Below are 678 nucleotides of genomic sequence, written 5' to 3'. Positions count from 1 at the left end.
CGCAGGGCATGGGGGGCGGGGGCGGGGGATGCCGCTCGGAGGTCTTTAGCGGGAAGCCACCTAGAAACCCCAACAGCAAGCAGCGGGGAAACGCGAGGAGCTTGTAAAAGAGCCGGGGCTTCCTAGCGCGCCGCGTCCACCTTCTGTCGCGACACCCAAGTTTTCTTGCAAACACCGGACGGTCCGGGAGCCGGTTCCCCTCCTGCACCCCGTCCTTCCAGGCCCCGCGGCGCGGCTTACGGTGTTTTAAGGCCGGTAGCGTCGTGGCCGCGGTCTCGCCTACAAACTCACTGAAACGCCTCTCCCCGAGCCCGCGGGTTCCCGCCGGCGGCCCAGGACCCGGAGCCCGTCGGAGGGGCAATCCCGCCTCGCGCGTCCCCTTGTCGGCCTCGGGGAGCCCGGGGACCCCTCTCTCTATGTGCTCATCGTGCTCCTCGTTCTCTCCTCCAACCCAGCAGCATTCCGCAGGCTGACGCTCTATCCACTGAGCCAAACCGGTCTCGGCTCATATGTATTTCATATATGTTTGATTGATACACACACAAAAACACATACACGTATACTATAGAGTGTATTCCTCAGGCAAAATTTTGAGAAGGAAGTCACTTAAGTGGACAAATGAAGGAAAGCCACACTGGTTGGAATTCCTGGGTCTCTCTTTCCTTTGCTCCCCTCCCA

General features: G+C 60.3%; 1 protein-coding gene across 1 annotated transcript in view; it reads right to left on the bottom strand.

The window, feature by feature from the left end:
* Positions 1–678, bottom strand: part of BSX (brain specific homeobox) — a 5196-nt gene that overhangs the window by 3274 nt on the left and 1244 nt on the right. The gene's annotated exons all lie outside the window — the stretch shown is intronic.

The sequence above is a fragment of the Myotis davidii genome, unplaced genomic scaffold, assembly GCF_000327345.1.
Source record: "Myotis davidii unplaced genomic scaffold, ASM32734v1 scaffold839, whole genome shotgun sequence".
Classification (NCBI taxonomy): domain Eukaryota; kingdom Metazoa; phylum Chordata; class Mammalia; order Chiroptera; family Vespertilionidae; genus Myotis; species Myotis davidii.
Note: the sequence above shows the minus strand (reverse complement) of the source record. Positions and strands in the feature narration are given on the sequence as shown.